At 41.6% G+C, this 22351-nt stretch overlaps 1 pseudogene; it reads right to left on the reverse strand.

Moving 5' to 3' along the window:
* Positions 1-10036: 10036 nt before the first annotated feature.
* Positions 10037-10912, reverse strand: Actb-ps5 (actin, beta, pseudogene 5; annotated as a pseudogene).
* Between the last annotated feature and the right edge of the window lie 11439 nt (positions 10913-22351).

Here is a 22351-nt window from a genome sequence, read left to right on the forward strand (position 1 = left end):
ATTACAGTCTGATATTAATTCAATCAAATATATTATACAGGCTTTTTTTTGTGATAGAGTGAATTTAGTGTCACTATAGAACTCCTAAGAATTTACTTCAGCGAGCACTGAGAAGACTAGCACATCGCTGAAGCATACCCAGAAAAACGCAATGTGAATTCTACAAATTGTAACGTATATTTTTAAGTAATTGGCAATTATTGCACATTTACGTACAAGACCTATTTGATAGTAATATATGTTTCAGGTGCTGTCTGGATCCAAATGATATAAGAACACATTGAAGGTAGTTTGGTTTGAATCTGAAAACACAAATCTAAAGCACAGGGAAACAGTTGTGGCTCGAAAAGGAAAGAAAGATTAGAATATGCAAATGGTCAGTCAATCCTAAATGTAGTTAGGAAGCTACTGCAAATGTCAAAATAAAAGATTATGACCATGGGAGGGTCATCACTGTCTGTGGTAATGATCATGAGGGTGCAGTAGCTGCACATGACAGAGCAATCATCATCAGGGTGAAAACATATAAAAGTACCATCCACCAAGGACACTGAAGTGAAAGATAGCAAGTCAGAATCCTTATCCATCTGCCATCCCTGGAAATACAAACACTTAAAAACAGCATTTCAACAAATTATATTTCATGCAAAATAAGAGGGAATTATACTAAGAGCAGGTAATTGTTTGAAAGGCTAATTGAAATATGTGTACTTTGACTTTAAAGTCATTCGAGTAAACCAATAATCCAGCAAACATTCACAGTCTTAAAAGATGGACTTACATGTAAACAATGAATGGTTGTGCTTCGGACAAAGTTTAAGGTGCTTTTCTAGATTAAAAAGTAAAAATAATTCTCTCAAAAATAATTCTAGGGTGATGTTATATTCCTTTAGGTAATTCTAATTAATTTTAACTGTTACTGGTTACCTAAAACATATCACGTACTGTTTGATGAGGAAAAGAGAAGACAAGGACCAAAACAGTCTCTTATTAAATATGCAATATTTAATGAAATGATTTTGAGAAATGTTTGTCATTTGAGATAAATTTTGGATGGTGGTACATTCTTTTTTTCTTTGCTTGACTAAGAACAATAGCTTTTCACACAGCACACCCCGGTCAGTTTCCCCTCCCTCACTCATCTTCTCGAAATCCACCCATCCTTCTCTCACCCAGACAGCTCCATGCTTTCTTCCACTCTTTAGAAAACAAACAGCCAAATAAAAACATAATAATTTTAAAAAAAGAAAAACACACACATACAAACTATAAAATCCATAAAAACACAAAATTGGAAGCATAATACACAAGCAGGGCATGTGTACAGATGCATTAGCAATACCAAGCACTGAGGAAAGGGTGAAGAACCTTTGACACTCACACGTTGCTGAGGCAAGTGTAAATGAGAAAAAACATCTGGAAAACTATTTAATAACACTCTCTGTAGCTGCTATTTACGGGGTTTCTGGTTCCAATAACCCACAGTGGGATCTATATCCCAGAGAAGAGAGGCAGAGAGGAGGGGAAGGAGAACTGTGTGGCATGGGACAAAACTTTTCCTGGAGAGATGCAACATACAGCTGCCCACACAGAGAGGAAACCCATAATAAACCACAGTATGGATAGGACCGAAGTTCAGTTTGGTGAATCAGTGAGTTTTACTGGGGTTACATTCAGGATTATCAGTGAGTGGTTACTCATAGGAGCAAAGGTGACTCAAAGGCAGCTGTGCCACCAAACCCCACCCCAGCATGTGTGACAGCTTTCAAAGTTGAGGAGCACATACACAGCCTGTGGGTGACACAACAGATTGGACTGTATCCTCTCCAAGTGCCTCCAGTGTTCTAGCCTCTTGAAGGCATCTTGGCTATTTCTGCATCTTCCAGTCAGCTGGGCTGGCCTAAGAGTCTTTGCAGATCTGCTTGTCTGAAAGTCTTCTTTGCAGCTTAGCTTCATCTAAGAGGGACCCTCAGCTTTTACAGTTTCCTCTGGCAGGGAAGAGCCTGGTGAATCTGGTCAGTTTCAGGGACTTCCTGAAGGTATTTTGAGTTGTTTACCTTAAGGAGCTTCCCTGAAGGATGGAATGATTCAATCTTGGAGGAAACTTTATACCCATGTGGACTTTCTATGGAGACACCAGCTCTGAATAGACACAGAGACTTAAATTTATTATGGATGCTTCAGGCCTTCACTTAGGCTTGTTCCCATCTACCTCTTTTAACTTATTAACCCGTTTACTCTATTCTAAATTCTGCCACATGACACATTAGTTACCTCTCCTTCAGTCATGGCCTGCTTCCTCCTCCACGTCTGCCTATGCCTAACTCTTTCCTAGAGTTTCTGTCTCTGCTGGAAGTCCCACCTATTCTCTCCTCAGCCAACCAGAAGGCAAGAGAGAGAATGTTTACAAAATATTTGGTGGCAACATGAATAACAATACCAAAGTCCGTCAACACTCAACCCTCTGCCAGCACAGAATCAGCGAATTGTATAATTCAAAGACAATCTTTACACAGAGTTCAATAATATTACCCTGACAAAAACTGTTACAGAACCTTTGAAAAGTCATTTCCAAAAATATGGTAGCAGGGAAATTCATAGTAGCCTTAAATAAAAACCAATACTCAAGTCCATTAATACTGGCTTATCATGTAACCATAAAACCAAGAACGTTACGCAGTAAAAAAAAAAAATAGCAAAGTATGCTAACAAAAGAATTTGCATCAATCTCACAATTCTACAATAGTCACATACACACAGGGTTTACTTGTTCCTGTTGTAAAGTTTCAAATTGGCCTAAAGCAGCCATGGGCTGTATGACCGGCGTGAGTAACTCAGACAAGAAGGGGGTGTCATGACATGAGGAGGAAATGGGTCAAGGAATACTTAGAGTTCTGGATGTGTTTGGAGTGCTTTTGCGATTGTTGCCTGTGGTTATTCCTGTGCCGTGTCTTGACTCTCTAAACGTGAATGGAATGTGACCGTTCAGCCTCTTTTTCCTTCTACTGTACCTCCCCTGCCTGCTGACATTTCTCACACCATGCACCGTATCCTGCCGGAACTTTAAGCTGACACTACCCCATTCTCCCTCAAGTTGCTTCTTTCAAGGTATTTTACCACAGCTAAGAGAACCTGACTGCAAAAGACTAAAATTCAAAATTCAGAGACATCCAACCATCTAATGATGATATGTAATAAAGTAAAAGGCAGGTTATTGTGCTGGAAAATGCATCCATGGTATATTTACCTGTCATATACTTTGTCTCTGGACTATACAATAATGTCTGTAAATCGATAAGGAAAATGATGGTTTCAACTTTTCAAATTATAATTGAGTAGCATAATTAATATCCAGGTCCTTGACTCTCAATATATTACACACCATTCAAAGTCAGTTCACACATGCACGTGCATGCACACACACATGCACACACAGAGAGAGAGAGAGAGAGAGAGAGAGAGAGAGAGAGTTAAATGTAAAGCCTCCGTCCATCAGTTTCACTATGACAAATACAACATCTAGTGCACATCATCTTTTCTGCTTTGCCCACTCCGCCTTTCTTTCTTCACTTATCCTGTCTTTAAAATCACTTCTGTTGCTTCTGTATTTTCTTGCTACTTCCTTAATAGTTTCAAGTCATTCCGATTCTTTCCTCTTCACACGGACCTAACACTCAGAGACCTCACTTTCTTCTCCAGCTCACAGAGGCACTAACAAAATGACTATTCAATATATGTGCAATAAAAAGTTTAATATCTGTGTTCACTTAGCCCAAGTTTTTATGGGACTGTTAACAGGGAAAGCATAATCTGAAGCCACAGTGTGGTTAACCTCCATTTATTTCTCTAGTTCTATGGATTCCAGTTGTGGGAATTTAAAAGCTCGGAGGAGCCTCATTAACTTTACAAGGCCAGACCGGATTTACAGAACCAATATCTATGTGCGCGAAGCAATGCCTGTCGGTTCTGTTTTTATTGGAGGTTCTCTGCTTCCTTTCCCCCCTCTATTACAGATGTCTTTTACAAGATTACGTTTTATGTAACAAAAGCAACAGGCAATTTCCAATCAGTTGCAGAGGGCAGGGCTTCTCTTACTAGTCTCTCTGGTGTAAGGATGTGACAAATGCCCATGGAGTCTACGAGGGGCAGTTCATGCAGTTAACTATTTTACGTTTATTTTAATATTAATTACTGCATGGACCTTGCCCCTAGCATATGTTTTAGGGAGCTGATTTTTCAAACACATTTTAAGTAACCTCTCAGAGCAAGTAAACAGTTATTCCTAACTCCCGCTTATTTGATTTGGTTTATTCTATCTCTGAGTTGCAGGGATAGACAGCATTTCTTATTGTTATTCAGTTCTAAATAGTGTTGATCCAGAAGGCTCAGCCATTCAGAGGACACGATAAATGATCAGTCTGGGACTGGGTTGCAACCTCAGTCACCAGAGCAAGTCTAAATCAACATTTGATTAGCAGAAAGTGAAAACACACAAAACAAAAAAAAAGTTTAGATTGAACATGTAAAATGTATCCATATTACCCAAAATATGAAAAACCACGGTAGATACCATAACCATGTCATTAGATTTTTCTAAAGCTTGTGTAATTTATGACACCTAATTCTCTGTTCTCCCCCCTCTCTCCCTCCCTCCCTCCCTTTCTCTCTCTCTCTCTCTCTCTCTCTCTCTCTCTCTCTCTCTCTCTCTCTCTCTCCCTCTCTTCTACAAAATATACCTAGCCCCATTTCCATATTGATGGCACTTTCCTGAATTCTTCCTAGGAGCTGAGATGTTCGTGTCCTTTGCCAATGTCTAATACAAATTTTTTTCCTTCTAACAATTTTCCCTACATGTTTACTCAGATCATAAGATGCAAATACAGCATCCTATTGGTGGATCCTGTCTCCCCACTCTCCTATTAGTTAAGTTGAGTTCCTAAAACTCTTCCAGTCACCTTGCCCACAGAAATTTAAAACTGTATTGATTGATAATGTTTATTTCTTTGTTTGTGGGTTGGTGGGTTAGCTTGGTTTGAGGTTTGTTCTTCTTCTTGTTTAAGTTGTTTTGTTTTGCTTTGTTTTTTTTTTTTTCTTCAATTTTAGAAACATGGTTTCTCTGTATATCCTTGGCTCTCATGGAACTCACAGCTGTAGTCCAGGGCAGCCTTGAACTCAGAGAGCGCCTGCCTCTGCCTCCTGAGTGCTGATATTAAAGACGAGCGCCACCACTGCCCACCTCATGTTTCTGATCTTCATATCATATTTTTCTTCTGTATAACCTAGACCTGGATTTCTCCTTTTGTTAGCAAGAAGAATCAACTTTTCCTTCAAACATGATAGGCACCTGCAATTATTTTATTTCTTCTTCCTCAAATAGAAAGATGATCTGCAAGGAGATATTTTATCAATTATATACACGATTAGCATTTTCTCCCCACCACATTTTCTCAGAATAACAAAGAACAAATGAAACGAAAAGTAGATAAGAATGCTGTGAGAATGGCTAAGATCAAAATAACTCAGGTGACAGCAAATGCTGGCGAGGATGTGGAGAAAGAGGAACATTCCTCCATTGTTGGTGGGATTGAAGACTGGTACAACCATTCTGGAAATCAGTCTGGAGGTTCCTCAGAAAATTGGACATTGAACTGCCTGAGGATCCAGCTATACCTCTCTTGGGCATATACCCAAAAGATGCCCCAACATATAAAAAAGACACGTGCTCCACTATGTTCATAGCAGCCTTATTTATAATAGCCAGAAGCTGGAAAGAACCCAGATGCCCTTCAACAGAGGAATGGATACAGAAAATGTGGTACATCTACACAATGGAATACTACTCAGCTATCAAAAACAACGACTTTATGAAATTCATAGGCAAATGGATGGAATTGGAAAATATCATCCTGAGTGAGGAAACCCAATCACAGAAAAACACACATGGTATGCACTCATTGATAAGTGGATATTAGCCCAAATACTCAAATTACCCTAGATGCACAGAACACATGAAACTCAAGAAGGATGACCAAAATGTGAATGCTTCACTCCTTCTTTAAAAGGGGAACAAGAATACCCTCGGCAGGGAAGAGGGAGGCAAAGTTTAGAACAGAGGCTGAAGGAACACCCATTCAGAGCCTGCCCCACATGTGGCCCATACATATACAGCCACCCAATTAGATAAGATGGATGAAGCAAAGAAGTGCAGGCCGACAGGAGCCGGATGTAGATCTCTCCTGAGAGACACAGCCAGAATACAGCAAATACAGAGGCGAATGCCAGCAGCAAACCACTGAACTGAGAATAGGACCCCCGTTGAAGGAATCAGAGAAAGGACTGGAAGAGCTTGAAGGGGCTTGAGGCCCCATATGTACAACAATGCCAAGTAACCAGAGCTTCCAGGGACTAAGCCACTACCCAAAGACTATACCTGGACTGACCCTGGACTCTGACCTCATAGGTAGCAATGAAGTAAGAGCACCAGTGGAAGGGGAAGCCCTGGGTCCTGCTAAGACTGAACCCCCAGTGAACGTGATTGTTGGGGGAGGGTGGTAATGAGGGGAGGATGGGGAGGGGAACACCCATATAGAAGGGGAGGGAAGGGGTTAGGGGGATGTTGGCTCGGAAACCAGGAAGAGGAATAACAATCGAAATGTAAATAAGAAATACTCAAGTTAATAAAGATAGAAAGAAAAAGAAAAAGAAGCAGAATAAAAAAAGAATGCTGTGAGAAGTGAAAATCAGTAGAAAACACACAGGAGAAAAAAAAGATGAAAACTTTTGTTTATTTGCTTATTTATGGTACAGAGAAGTAACCAGGATGACACATAGGCTAGATAAATACGCTAACTCTCAACTGTATGCACAGCCTCTCTTCCTTTTTGTTTTTATATTTATTTTCTTTTTTTTTCTCGAGACAGGGTCTCACTAAGTGCCCCTGAAAATTCCCTATATTGCAGGCATGCCTTGAAGTTACAGTCTTTCCTCTCCTTGCACTCTGTGTACTCAGGAGTAAGTGTCTGTGCCACCAGACCCAGCCCAGATAACGTCTTTAACAAAGCTCTCATCCCTAAAGCCTTGGACCATTTTGTCAAGCACTGTTACCCAAGAACATGTCTATTTTACTATGATCGAGATCTTAAAGAAAAACTTAGAAGTATCAGGGTATAACTTCCTAAAGTGTGATGCACAAAAGAAGGATATTTGCACTTGCCAATATCATGTTCTTGCCTGAAATAAGCTATTAGACCATTATCTATTTTGCATGGATGGAGAACACGGGTTGGTACCAATGTTTCTACTTTACTGAGGTAGTAGACGTTTCCACCCCAGTGTCCGGTTGGTTTAAAAAAAAAACCCAGAATATTTTTTTCAGTGCAAAACTGTAATATCTTATTTATTTGAACAAAAGAAAAACAACTAAATTTCTTTCTTTCTTCTTTCTTTTCTTCCCTTGTAAATTTTCTGCGTGTTTGAAATCTCTCTTGAGCAAGTCCCTGGACGGATGCTGCCACCTAGTGTTCGTAGCTGGTATTTTTCTGCATCCAGTAGAGAGAACCCAGGCATTGTTCTTTATTCCGCTGTGTGCAAGAAAGAAGACATGCTCTCTTCATCACAAGTTTCGTGACTGAAATCTCTACAACAGAAGACAAGTCCACAAAATAAAAACACAGAATCGTTTAATATAGGATATGCATAACATGTGAGCCTTCGGAGATGAACATGAAAAGGAACAATACGCATAAATAGAATGTGTTTGTGCTTACAGAAATCAATTATAAGTATAATTGAGAGGGGAAGTTCATGAATCGGTGGCAGAAAGCTGATCAGACGCATTCGCTCTGACCCTGCGTTTTTTGTCCTCCTTACTTGTCTCCAGATCCGTGGAAGACTCTGTAGGATCTTGTGACCTGCCGTAAAGTAAGGTCGGATAGGCTGATGATGCCTTCCAGGTAAGAGAAAGAAGAGCTGAGAAAGCATCTAGCTTCTGCTGTTTCCACAGCGCAAGAGCGTTTGTAGTAGCATAGCCCACATCCTGTCCAGGGAAGCCTCTTGTCTCAAGGTCAAACATTATTCTCAACCTGCTTTCACCATGTCCTGTGTGTTAAGATCAACAGATGTTTATCATTTGGGAACATTTCATGCCTAAGAAACTTGAAACTTGACTTGTTGGCTAAATTCTCCTGTAGAATTTCTAACATTGAAATCAGTTTTACCCTTTCTACCTATCAGTAAAGGTGTCCCGTTCAAAGACATGAGAAAGTGTATTAATTTGCTAATAACATAAATTGTTTTCTTGGGGTCCTTACCTGGAGCTTAATGGATATGCCCCTTGTCAATTCACTTTATATTTATTTGACCTTTTCATTTGTAAAGACTTGTTGAGAGGCAAGTATTATTCATGGGATTCTATAGCAACTGACAGCCTAGAAATGCAAGTGCAGGGCCTACGGAAATAAGAGTTTATTTATTATGTGATTCATGGCAGAAGGAGCCAAACCCCAGGTCTTGATATATAGTCTATTTCTTACCAAAAGCTGCTGGAAAGCAGTGAAATTAGTACTTTCCATACATCTGACCCACGGAGAAGTCCCAACTTATTATTTGTGTCTATCTGTTATATTTTCTCCTTGTAGAAGTGACATAAAAGTAAGTTTGCAGAAAAATGAAGCAAAAACTACATGAAAAAAGTGAAAGTAGCGTGGTTTGCTGTTATTATTATTACTATGACTATTACTGTTGGCAGCATTATTACCATGTAACACAAGCTAGACTAGAACTCAATATCCTTTCTCAGATTACAGGCCTACGCCACCACGTATAGCTCCCTTTTGTTAAAGTTTGGACTAAAGGCATTGTGTTGGTTTGAATGGGTATGGCCCCGAAGGACTCAAGTTTTCTCGGCCCCTGGGGAGTGGGACTACTAGGAAGTATGACGTTGTTGGAGGAAGCGAGTAGAGGTAGGGCTTTAAGGTCTGCTATGCTCCAGCTCTGCCCGGTGTGGAGTCCAGTCTCCTCCTGGCTGCCTGTGGTCAGGATGTAAACCCTTGGCTCCTCCAGCATCATGTCTTCCATGCATGCTGCCATGCTTCCTGCCATGATGATAAGGGACTGAACCTCTGAAACTGTGAGCCAGCCCCAACTAAATGTTTTCTTCTCCAAGAGTTGCCTTGGTCATGGTGTCTCTTCACAGCCACAGAAACCCAAACAACTGCATTGCCACAGGAGTTTCCAGTTGTCCTGTCTTTGATCCCTGGGTCCCACATGGTAAAAAGAACAAACCTACCCAAGTTATCCTCTGACCTACGCGTGCACGCGCACACACACACACACACACACACACACACACACACGCACGCACACAAACATGCACACACACATGCACACATGCACACATGCACACACACACACACACACACACACACACACACACACACACACACATCTTAGAAGAAATGTGTCTATTAAAAACAGATGTTAGAGGGATCGTTAAAAGCACTCAGCGCTTTGCCCAGAACCTAGGTTCAATCCCCAGCACTCACATGGTGGTTCACAACTCTTCTTAAATCCAGTTTCAGGAGATCTGACGCCCTCTTCTGACCTCCTCCTGCACTAGGTACACACATGGTGCCCATACATGCATGCAGGCAAAATACTCATATGCATAAAATAAATATTTAAAATGTAAAAACAGACATTAAGAAACATCAAATGTATAAAACAAAGGACTAAAGCCTGAGGAGTGAGCCTACATGACTTTCTCTTCACTAGTATGCACAAGATGCGAGACTCTGGGAAGAAAGTGGTTGTGTTTAGATATGAGAATTTTTTTTAAAGCAAAAATCATCTGGAGTCGGTCTACTCCTTGCTGATCCACATGTGCTGGGACACAAACGGCGAGGTCAAGATGGAGAGGCATCTACATAGAGAACCTGCACTCTGGAAGACCAATGATCTTGATCTCCATCATTCTGGGAGCCAGTGCAGCAATCTCCTGTGTCCTATTAACAATGTCTGGGGCTGGAGATGACTCAGTGGTTAAGAGCACTGACTGCTCTTCCAGAGGTCCGGAGTTCAATTCCCAGCAACCACATGTGGCTCACAACCATCTGTAATGGGATCCGATGCCCTCTTCTGGTGTGTCTGAAGACAGCGACAGTGTACTTATATACATAATAATAATAATAATAATAATAATAATAATAATAATAATAATAATAATAACAACAACAATGTCTGGACACACAGCAGTGCCACCAGATAGCACTATGTTAACCTAGAGGTCTTTGTGGATGTGAACGTCACATTTCTTGCTAGAACTGACTGGTTTTGTGGATGCCGCAGGATTCCATACTCAGGAAGGAAAGCTGGAAGAGGGTGTCGGGGCCCTGAAACTGCTTGCTACCAATAGTGGTGATGATGTGGCTGTCTGGCAGCAAATAGCTCTTCTCTAGGGAAGAAAGGGATGGAGCAGTGGCCATCTCTAGTTGAAAGTCCAGGGCAACAAAGCACGGCTTTTCCTTGATATCATGCATGGTTTCCTGTTTGACAGTGTTGAAGCCATAGCCCTGCTCAGTCAGGATCTTCATGAGGTAATCTGTCAGGTCCAGATGCAGGAGGACATGGGGAGAAGTATAGTCTTCATAGATGGGCACAGCAAGGATAATGCTATTTCCAGAGTCCATCGAAATGTTGGTGGTTCAAGCAGAGGCCTGGGGACTGCATGGCCTGGATGTCTATGTACGTCACTGGGGTATGGAAGGACTCAAACATGAATTGGTTCATCTTTTCCCAAGAGGCCTTGTTACTCACAGGGGTCTCAGTGAACAGCACTGGGGTGTTCCTTGGAGGCCACAGGCCACTCGCTGTAGAAGATGTAGTGCCAGATGTTCTCCATCATGGCCACCAGTTGGTGGCAATGCCCTGTTTGTAGGATTACTTCAGGGTGATTCTCTTGCTCTGGTCCTCTTCTATGTAGGAGTCCTAGCCCATGCCCACCATCACACCCTGGTGCCTTAGGGGATCTATGATGTAGGGGAAAATGGCTCCAGGAGTGTCATTGCCCATAAAGATGGCTTTGCATATGCTGGAGCCACTGTAGACATGTAGATATGGTCATCCCTGGGGAACTGATGGTGGGTGTGGACCTTAGCATAGGATCTGCAGGGACCTCTGCTCATGAGGAGACTCGGAGTCCACAGTATGCATTTCGTTCAATGTGTACATAACAAACCTCTGAATTAGAGGCCAGCCTGGTCTACAGAGTGAGTTCCAGGCTAATGAGGACCATATAGAGAAACGTTGTCTTGAATTTTTTTAAAAATTAAAATAAATAAGTATTTTAAACTGAATATATATTACTGTCTTTGTATTTAGTAGTAAGGACTGGAGAGCTCAGCCATTAAAGGCTAGGCACACAACCAAAGCTGCATTTTGTACTAAATGTGTAGAATTAAATGTGAGTTTATTTGAAAGGTACAAAGATGTTAATGTAAACACTTTACTTACTAAGGCGAAAAACTGTTCTAATAGCCTTTTTATGTTTGCAAATTGCATTTATGCTGTCTAAACAGGTAAAAGAAGCTTGTGTCCCTTTCACAAGTATCATCTATAAGAATTACTTTTCTCATTGCTTTAATTAAAAAACCTAACGAAATCAATTAATTTAACAAAGGACGGGGTTACTTTGGCTCTCGGTTTAAATAAGCAGAGTCCACCCTGGCAAGAAAGTCACGGAGAAAGAAGGAGCGCAGGTGTGTTGACACGGAAGGGTTGGTCTTCTGAGCTGCTGCAGATGCCCTTGCCTCTAGCACTAGCCCTGCCCGTTGGCATGAATTTTTAAGGGTTCCCAGTCTAGTGCCCGACATCTGCTGCGTTCTTCACCAGTGACTTTCACAGCTGAAATCTTCATCCAGATACTTCTGGGATCTTGAGATTTGGAGGTATGGAGTTAAAGCTGGGGGAACGTAGGCAGCAAAGCGCCAGCTACATTAGGGAACACCACCTACCTTGAGCATAAAGCCAAAAGGAACAAAGAACCCGTCAAGGGGAGCTTCGTTTTATGATGATCAGTTTCTGAATGGAACTCTGTGGTTTCCCATGAAGCTCTGCGGTGCTCCTTTCCGTGTCCCCATACACACTTAGCCTCTAGCTTTTTCTGAAGTAGGACCATCATGAGAGATTAGCTTAATCAACAAATTAACAACAAACTCTGACCACTGCATCATAGACAGCGATTATGGGTGTGAGTATGAGAGACTATGTCTGTGTGTACGGATGAGTCTATGAGTGTACAGAAGAGAAGGGGGAAAGGTATTCATGTGGACAATTCCTCTGTAAGGCATGGAAATACCTGAATTTCATTATTTCAAAATGTCACCTTAGCCACAGCATAAGTAGGTTCATATTCAGGGCAAGCCCATCTGTGAGGCAACTCCCACTCTGGGGCTGGGTCCAAATCAGTTTGCTCTGAAAAGGGACATTCCTACTTTCTATGAGGAAGCCTGCTTCTCTAGTAATGCATTGTGGGTCACAGCCATCTCAGAGCCAACAGGCAACTTGAAAGCAAGCATTTCATATCTCTCACTGAACATACCTTGGGGAAGTCACTTTTCTGAGACCCCAATTCTACATCTCCAAAATGAGCAAGCATTAGTCGTTCCTCTGTTTCCAGTTCTTGAATTAGTTCCACAAGTGCTCCACTACCCATGCCTCCCTTGGCAATCGCCACCTCGCCACACTGGGCAGGCACACAACACGTCCAGCACTGATATCCCTCAATCAACATGTGCTTGGGAGCAGCACACACTCTCACCACAAAACCCTCACAGGATTATGAATATAGTATAATTTCTATTCCTTTGTCATGAATGTTTAAGGTCTCAGTTGTTTCTGCAATAAACAAATGACCTAGTCAATTTTGTGATAAAAGCCTTAAAAGATGTGTGAAAACACAGCTAAATCTTTTCCTGAAGCATAGAGAAAAGCATAGAGAGAGAAAAATCTCTCCCTCTAATGCCTTTAAATTTTAGCCAAAATATTGCTTTGAATAAATGAATAATTAACAAGTGTTTAAAACTGTCTTCCAATGGGGCAAGAAAATGTTATTTTTCTGTCTTAGAGACACTTCCTTAAGGGCTATGCATTTATTTTTGTATAAAAAAGTCACACATGGAATAAAAGAACACAAGTGACATTTGAGATGTGAGTTCACTATGATGTAATATATTAAAGACTCTATGTCTAGTCTGGTGGCATTTCAAAGTAGTAAAATATTCAGAGTGGGACCTGGTAAGAAGTCTGTCATTGTAGATGTGACCTTGGAAGGAGCTCAGGGCCTGATTTAGTCTTTCTTACTTTTCTTATCGGTTAGCTGTGACGTGCTGCCTTGCCTCAGGCCTGAGAGGACAACAGACCATGGTTGCAACCCTTCAAACAAGAAGAGAAAGTGAAACTTTGCTCTTTCTTCGTTGATCTACTTCAGGCATTTTTTAAATTAACAGATGGCTAATGTACCACCTTATCACCCAAAACAAATGAAAATAGAGGAAATGAACCTTGGAACACCAAACACTCTGAAGATGCTCTAAAATGGGTTCAAAAACAATGCAGGCAAATCTGGATGCTTGGGAAAGCCAGCTCAGCAGTCTGACATGGGGAGAAAGGGTGGCTGTTTGGGCAGGTCTCCATGTCAGAAGCCTGAGTTCAAGCTAGGATCTGCCTACAAAGAGTTGTGAGCTCTAAACAAGCCTTCTCTTCTTCTGTGGTTTAAGACCTATCCTCAGGAAAAATAGAAAAGAGTGAATGAGATCCTTTCAAATATTTTATGAGCCTAAGCTGAAATGTGGTTTAACAATGAGACTTTATTTATAAAAAATCCTCAAAGGTTACTTTGAAAATCTACTTAAACTATGAAACAATACTTCAGTCTACAAAATTGATCCTTTAGATAAGAAAGAAGTTTCTTTAAAAAGCAAATTCATACTTTTATTTATACACAACTTGACTATCAAAAACAAAATAAGCCAGAATCTATGAGGTGAAGATCTAATAAACCTCATAAATAATTAAAGATAAATTCTTATTCATAAGTGACAAACATTAAAAATACTCATGATTTCACAACTCCTCCATTAGTCATAGAAGCTACAAACCGAACTTGTGCCTGCTCCGCGAAAGAGTGAGAAACAAACAAAAAAACATGGCCTCTGGGACAGCACAGAACTGACAGGCAGCCTTAAGTGAAGTTCATAACCTGAAGGGAAGTCTGCTGAATGGCTTCCTTCACTTCTTTTAGATCTAATTTTTGTTGTAGCCATGTTCCAGTTAATAGATTTTAGCATTTATAAATTTTAATTAAATTATAATTACATCATCTCTCCCTTTCCCTTTCATCCATCCATTCCATTTTCTCCCTCCAATGCCTCCCATCTTTCCCCCTTACATTTTTATCTTAGAGAAGAAACTGTCCATTAAGAAATATTAGCGGCCCACATCCCTGGCCCAAGAGGAAACTGTATAAGGCCTCTGGGCTCCCGTGGGGGAGGGCCCAGGAGCGGCAGGACCCCTGCCTGAGACACCGCCGGAACCTGAGGGAAACAGACCGGATAAACAGTTCTCTGCACCCAAATCCTGTGGGAGGGAGAGCTAAACCTTCAGAGAGGCAGACAAGCCTGGGAAACCAGAAGAGATTGCTCTCTGTGCACACATCTCGGACGCCAGAGGAAAAAGCCAAAGACCATCTGGAACCCTGGTGCACTGAAGCCCCCGGAAGGGGCGGCACAGGTCTTCCTGGTTGCTGCCGCTGCAGAGAGCCCGTGGGCAGCACCCCACGAGCGAACTTGAGCCTCGGGACCACAAGTAAGACCAACTTTTCTGCTGCAAGAAAGCTGCCTGGTGAACTCAAGACACAGGCCCACAGGAACAGCTGAAGACCTGTAGAGAGGAAAAACTACATGCCCGAATGCAGAACACTCTGTCCCCATAACTGACTGAAAGAGAGGAAAACAGGTCTACAGCACTCCTGACACACAGGCTTATAGGACAGTCTAGCCACTGTCAGAAATAGCAGAACAAAGTAACACTAGAAATAATCTGATGGCGAGAGGCAAGCGCAGGAACACAAGCAACAGAAACCAGGACTACATGGCACCATCAGAGCCCAATTCTCCCACCAAAACAAACACGGAATATCCAAACACACCAGAAAAACAAGATCTAGTTTCAAAATCATATTTGATCATGATGCTGGAGGACTTCAAGAAAGACGTGAAGAACTCCCTTAGAGAACAAGTAGAAGCCTACAGAGAGGAATCGCAAAAATGCCTGAAAGAATCGCAAAAATCCCTGAAAGAATTCCAGGAAAACACAATCAAACAGTTGAAGGAATTAAAAATGGAAATAGAAGCAATCAAGAAAGAACACATGGAAACAACCCTGGATATAGAAAAACAAAAGAAGAGACAAGGAGCTGTAGATACAAGCTTCACCAACAGAATACAAGAGATGGAAGAGAGAATCTCAGGAGCAGAAGATTCCATAGAAATCATTGACTCAACTGTCAAAGATAATGTAAAGCGGAAAAAGCTACTGGTCCAAAACATACAGGAAATCCAGGACTTAATGAGAAGATCAAACCTAAGGATAATAGGTATAGAAGAGAGTGAAGACTCCCAGCTCAAAGGACCAGTAAATATCTTCAACAAAATCATAGAAGAAAACTTCCCTAACCTAAAAAAAGAGATACCCATAGGCATACAAGAAGCCTACAGGACAGGTCTTCCTGGTTGCTGCCGCTTCATAGAGCCCGTGGGCAGCACCCCATGAGCGAACCTGAGCCTCGGGACCACAGGTAAGACCAAATTTTCTGCTGCAAGAAAGCTGCCTGGTGAGCTTGGGACACACGGAAGCAGAATTTCTCTAGGACCGGGCACGATCTGTGTTTACCGGAAGTCCCACAACCACGGATCCCGGCCCGCAGCAGCTCTCTGCTCCCAGACCCGGTGAGAGAGAGACCCAACCGCCTGGTCAGGTGGGCACTCCTGAGGCTGCAGAGCAGAAGAGACCACCAACACTGCTCACCCCTGCCCACATCCCTGGCCCAAGAGGAAACTGTATAAGGCCTCTGGGCTCCCGTGGGGGAGGGCCCAGGAGCGGCAGGACACCTGCCTGAGACACCGCCGGAACCTGAAAGAAACAGACCGGATAAACAGTTCTCTGCACCCAAATCCCGTGGGAGGGAGAGCTAAACCTTCAGAGAGGCAGACAAGCCTGGGAAACCAGAAGAGACTGCTCCCTGCACACACATCTCGGACGCCAGAGGAAAAAGCCAAAGACCATCTGGAACCCTGGTGCACTGAAGCTCCCGGAAGGGGCGGCACAGGTCTTCCTGGTTGCTGCCGCTGCAGAGAGCCCGCGGGCAGCACCCCACGAGCGAACCTGAGCCTCGGGACCATAGGTAAGACCAAATTTTCTGCTGCAAGAAAGCTGCCTGGTGAACTCAAGACACAGGCCCACAGGAACAGCTGAAGACCTGTAGAGAGGAAAAACTACACGCCCGAAAGCAGAACACTCTGTCCCCATAACTGACTGAAAGAGAGGAAAACAGGTCTACAGCACTCCTGTCACACAGGCTTATAGGACAGTCTAGCCACTGTCAGAAATAGCAGAACAAAGTAACACTAGAGATAATCTGATGGCGAGAGGCAAGCGCAGGAACCCAAGCAACAGAAACCAAGACTACATGCCATCATCGGAGCCCAATTCTCCCACCAAAACAAACATGGAATATCCAAACACACCAGAAAAGCAAGATCTAGTTTCAAAATCATATTTGATCATGATGCTGGAGGACTTCAAGAAAGACATGAACACACTTAGGGAAACACAGGAAAACATTAATAAACAAGTAGAAGCCTACAGAGAGGAATCGCAAAAATCCCTGAAAGAATTCCAGGAAAACACAATCAAACAGTTGAAGGAATTAAAAATGGAAATAGAAGCAATCAAGAAAGAACACATGGTAACAACCCTGGATATAGAAAATCAAAAGAAGAGACAAGGAGCTGTAGATACAAGCTTCACCAACAGAATACAAGAGATGGAAGAGAGAATCTCAGGAGCAGAAGATTCCATAGAAATCATTGATTCAACTGTCAAAGATAATGTAAAGCGGAAAAAGCTACTGGTCCAAAACATACAGGAAATCCAGGACTCAATGAGAAGATCAAACCTAAGGATAATAGGTATAGAAGAGGGTGAAGACTCCCAGCTCAAAGGACCAGTAAATATCTTCAACAAAATCATAGAAGAAAACTTCCCTAACCTAAAAAAGGAGATACCCATAGACATACAAGAAGCCTACAGAACTCCAAATAGATTGGACCAGAAAAGAAACACCTCCCGTCACATAATTGTCAAAACACCAAACGCACAAAATAAAGAAAGAATATTAAAAGCAGTAAGGGAAAAAGGTCAAGTAACATATAAAGGGAGACCTATCAGAATCACACCAGACTTCTCGCCAGAAACTATGAAGGCCAGAAGATCCTGGACTGATGTCATACAGACCCTAAGAGAACACAAATGCCAGCCCAGGTTACTGTATCCAGCAAAACTCTCAATTAACATTGATGGAGAAACCAAGATATTCCATGACAAAACCAAATTTACACAATATCTTTCTACAAATCCAGCACTACAAAGGATAATAAATGGTAAAGCCCATCATAAGGAGGCAAGCTATACCCTAGAAGAAGCAAGAAACTAATCGTCTTGGCAACAAAACAAAGAGAATGAAAGCACACAAACATAACCTCACATCCAAATATGAATATAAAGGGAAACAATAATCACTATTCCTTAATATCTCTCAATATCAATGGCCTCAACTCCCCAATAAAAAGACATAGATTAACAAACTGGATACGCAACGAGGACCCTGCATTCTGCTGCCTACAGGAAACACACCTCAGAGACAAAGACAGACACTACCTCAGAGTGAAAGGCTGGAAAACAACTTTCCAAGCAAATGGTCAGAAGAAGCAAGCTGGAGTAGCCATTCTAATATCAAATAAAATCAATTTCCAACTAAATTTCATCAAAAAAGATAAGGAAGGACACTTCATATTCATCAAAGGAAAAATCCACCAAGATGAACTCTCAATCCTAAATATCTATGCCCCAAATACAAGGGCACCTACATACGTAAAAGAAACCTTACTAAAGCTCAAAACACACATTGCACCTCACACAATAATAGTGGGAGATTTCAACACCCCACTCTCATCAATGGACAGATCATGGAAACAGAAATTAAACAGTGATGTCGACAGACTAAGAGAAGTCATGAGCCAAATGGACTTAACGGATATTTATAGAACATTCTATCCTAAAGCAAAAGGATATACCTTCTTCTCAGCTCCTCATGGTACTTTCTCCAAAATTGACCATATAATTGGTCAAAAAACGGGCCTCAACAGGTACAGAAAGATAGAAATAATCCCATGCGTGCTATCGGACCACCACGGCCTAAAACTGGTCTTCAATAACAATAAGGGAAGAATGCCCACATATACGTGGAAATTGAACAATGCTCTACTCAATGATAACCTGGTCAAGGAAGAAATAAAGAAAGAAATTAAAAACTTTTTAGAATTTAATGAAAATGAAGGTACAACATACCCAAACTTATGGGACACAATGAAAGCTGTGCTAAGAGGAAAACTCACAGCGCTGAGTGCCTGCAGAAAGAAACAGGAAAGAGCATATGTCAGCAGCTTGACAGCACACCTAAAAGCTCTAGAACAAAAAGAAGCAAATACACCCAGGAGGAGTAGAAGGCAGGAAATAATCAAACTCAGAGCTGAAATCAACCAAGTAGAAAAAAAAGGACCATAGAAAGAATCAACAGAACCAAAAGTTGGTTCTTTGAGAAAATCAACAAGATAGATAAACCCTTAGCCAGACTAACGAGAGGACACAGAGAGTGCGTCCAAATTAACAAAATCAGAAATGAAAAGGGAGACATAACTACAGATTCAGAAGAAATTCAAAAAATCATCAGATCTTACTATAAAAACCTATATTCAACAAAATTTGCAAATCTTCAGGAAATGGACAATTTCCTAGACAGATACCAGGTATCGAAGTTAAATCAGGAACAGATAAACCAGTTAAACAACCCCATAACTCCTAAGGAAATAGAAGCAGTCATTAAAGGTCTCCCAACCAAAAAGAGCCCAGGTCCAGACGGGTTTAGTGCAGAATTCTATCAAACCTTCATAGAAGACCTCATACCAATATTATCCAAACTATTCCACAAAATTGAAACAGATGGAGCCCTACCGAATTCCTTCTATGAAGCCACAATTACTCTTATACCTAAACCACACAAAGACACAACAAAGAAAGAGAACTTCAGACCAATTTCCCTTATGAATATCGATGCAAAAATACTCAATAAAATTCTGGCAAACCGAATTCAAGAGCACATCAAAACAATCATCCACCATAATCAAGTAGGCTTCATCCCAGGCATGCAGGGATGGTTTAATATACGGAAAACCATCAACGTGATCCATCATATAAACAAACTGAAAGAACAGAACCACATGATCATTTCATTAGATGCTGAGAAAGCATTTGACAAAATTCAACACCCCTTCATGATAAAAGTCCTGGAAAGAATAGGAATTCAAGGCCCATACCTAAACATAGTAAAAGCCATGTACAGCAAACCAGTTGCTAACATTAAACTAAATGGAGAGAAACTTGAAGCAATCCCACTAAAATCAGGGACTAGACAAGGCTGCCCACTCTCTCCCTACTTATTCAATATAGTTCTTGAAGTTCTAGCCAGAGCAATCAGACAACAAAAGGAGATCAAAGGGATACAGATCGGAAAAGAAGAGGTCAAAATATCACTATTTGCAGATGACATGATAGTATATTTAAGTGATCCCAAAAGTTCCACCAGAGAACTACTAAAGCTGATAAACAACTTCAGCAAAGTGGCTGGGTATAAAATTAACTCAAATAAATCAGTTGCCTTCCTCTATACAAAAGAGAAACAAGCCGAGAAAGAAATTAGGGAAACGACACCCTTCATAATAGACCCAAATAATATAAAGTACCTCGGTGTGACTTTAACCAAGCAAGTAAAAGATCTGTACAATAAGAACTTCAAGACACTGAGGAAAGAAATTGAAGAAGACCTCAGAAGATGGAAAGATCTCCCATGCTCATGGATTGGCAGGATTAATATAGTAAAAATGGCCATTTTACCAAAAGCAATCTACAGATTCAATGCAATCCCCATCAAAATACCAATCCAATTCTTCAAAGAGTTAGACAGAACAATTTGCAAATTCATCTGGAATAACAAAAAACCCAGGATAGCTAAAGCTATCCTCAACAATAAAAGGACTTCAGGGGGAATCACTATCCCTGAACTCAAACAGTATTACAGAGCAATAGTGATAAAAACTGCATGGTATTGGTACAGAGACAGACAGATAGACCAATGGAATAGAATTGAAGACCCAGAAATGAACCCACACACCTATGGTCACTTGATTTTTGACAAAGGAGCCAAAACCATCCAATGGAAAAAAGATAGCATTTTCAGCAAATGGTGCTGGTTCAACTGGAGGGCAACATGTAGAAGAATGCAGATCGATCCATGCTTATCACCCTGTACAAAGCTTAAGTCCAAGTGGATCAAGGACCTCCACATCAAACCAGACACACTCAAACTAATAGAAGAAAAACTAGGGAAGCATCTGGAACACATGGGCACTGGAAAAAATTTCCTGAACAAAACACCAATGGCTTATGCTCTAAGATCAAGAATCGACAAATGGGATCTCATAAAACTGCAAAGCTTCTGTAAGGCAAAGGACACTGTGGTTAGGACAAAACGGCAACCAACAGATTGGGAAAAGATCTTTACCAATCCTACAACAGATAGAGGCCTTATATCCAAAATATACAAAGAACTCAAGAAGTTAGACCGCAGGGAAACAAATAACCCTATTAAAAAATGGGGTTCAGAGCTAAACAAAGAATTCACAGCTGAGGAATGCCGAATGGCTGAGAAACACCTAAAGAAATGTTCAACATCTTTAGTCATAAGGGAAATGCAAATCAAAACAACCCTGAGATTTCACCTCACACCAGTGCGATTGGCTAAGATCAAAAACTCAGGGGACAGCAGATGCTGGCGAGGATGTGGAGAAAGAGGAACACTCCTCCATTGTTGGTGGGATTGCAGACTGGTAAAACCATTCTGGAAATCAGTCTGGAGGTTCCTCAGAAAATTGGACATTGAACTGCCTGAGGATCCAGCTATACCTCTCTTGGGCATATACCCAAAAGATGCCTCAACATATAAAAGAGACACGTGCTCCACTATGTTATTCGCAGCCTTATTTATAATAGCCAGAAAATGGAAAGAACCCAGATGCCCTTCAACAGAGGAATGGATACAGAAAATGTGGTACATCTACACAATGGAATATTACTCGGCTATCAAAAACAACGACTTTATGAAATTCGTAGGCAAATGGTTGGAACTGGAAAATATCATCCTGAGTGAGCTAACCCAATCACAGAAAGACATACATGGTATGCACTCATTGATAAGTGGCTATTAGCCCAAATGCTTGAATTACCCTAGATCCCTAGAACAAACGAAACTCAAGACGGATGATCAAAATGTGAATGCTTCACTCCTTCTTTAAATGAGGAAAAAGAATACACTTGGCAGGGAAGGGAGAGGCAAAGATTAAAACAGAGACTGAAGGAACACCCATTCAGAGCCTGCCCCACATGTGGCCCATACATATACAGCCACCCAATTAGACAAGATGGATGAAGCAAAGGAGTGCAGACCGACAGGAGCCGGATGTAGATCGCTCCTGAGAGACACAGCCAGAATACAGCAAATACAGAGGCGAATGCCAGCAGCAAACCACTGAACTGAGAATAGGTCCCCTATTGAAGGAATCAGAGAAAGAACTGGAAGAGCTTGAAGGGGCTCGAGACCCCAAAAGTACAACAATGCCAAGCAACCAGAGCTTCCAGGGACTAAGCCACTACCTAAAGACTATACATGGACTGACCCTGGACTCTGACCCCATAGGTAGCAATGAATATCCTAGTAAGAGCACCAGTGGAAGGGGAAGCCCTGGGTCCTGCTAAGACTGAACCCCCAGTGAACTAGTCTATGGGGGGAGGGCGGCAATGGGGGGAGGGTTGGGAGGGGAACAACCATAAGGAAGGGGAGTGGGGAGGGGGATGTTTGCCCGGAAAGCGGGAAAGGGAATAACACTCGAAATGTATATAAGAAATA

Source organism: Rattus norvegicus, chromosome 18 (genome assembly GCF_036323735.1).
Source record: "Rattus norvegicus strain BN/NHsdMcwi chromosome 18, GRCr8, whole genome shotgun sequence".
In the NCBI taxonomy this organism is placed as follows: domain Eukaryota; kingdom Metazoa; phylum Chordata; class Mammalia; order Rodentia; family Muridae; genus Rattus; species Rattus norvegicus.